Here is a 720-nt window from a genome sequence, read left to right as displayed (position 1 = left end):
GTTCTTTATGCGTTTTGCTGTTATTGCTCTTGTTTACGTTTCCACTTGCCATTATTAAATATTTTCCTCCTGCAGCCTCACATGGAAAGATGGCAAGAAGGCCTCCCTGTGGATTAAAACGCGTTTTTGCGACTTTTATGAAGGCAGCAACTTCAGGTGGGCGATTTGCTACTCGCATTGGAACAGCAGAGCATTAACCAAACCTTGGAACAAAACTTCTTGTCAAGGATTCCAAACTATTTCGATTTCACCGCGGTGCGAAACACAACTCGCGTTCTCCCGGGGCTTTTCCAAGCATTCAGGCGGCCCCGGAGCGGCGCCTCAGCGGACGGCGGCCGCCCCCCGCACCTGGCCCTGAGGCGCCGCGCCCACCCCCGCGGGGGGGGGGGGGAGGCTGGCAGGTGCGGCCCCCCGAGCGGAGGGACCTTGGCTCCCCACGCCAGGACACCCGTTCCCCGGCTGCGTTCCGGCGGGGCTGAGCGGAGTCACCCGGCCCGAGGGACCCGCTCGGGAGAGCCCCCAGCGGCCGCAGGTGGGGAGCGGGCAGCTCGGCCACCCCACGCTCCCCGGCCCGCCGCGGTGGGCGGTTCCTGGGGAACCCGCAGCGGGGGTGAGGCCGGAGTAGGGCGGGCGGCTCCGCTCGCCCCAGGCCGAGTAGCGGAAGGCCGAGCGAGCGGCTCTCCCTCGATGCGCTCGGAGCTCGCGCGGACCCCTGGCACC

Source organism: Falco peregrinus, chromosome 3 (genome assembly GCF_023634155.1).
Source record: "Falco peregrinus isolate bFalPer1 chromosome 3, bFalPer1.pri, whole genome shotgun sequence".
Taxonomy (NCBI): Eukaryota; Metazoa; Chordata; class Aves; order Falconiformes; family Falconidae; genus Falco; species Falco peregrinus.
Note: the sequence above shows the minus strand (reverse complement) of the source record.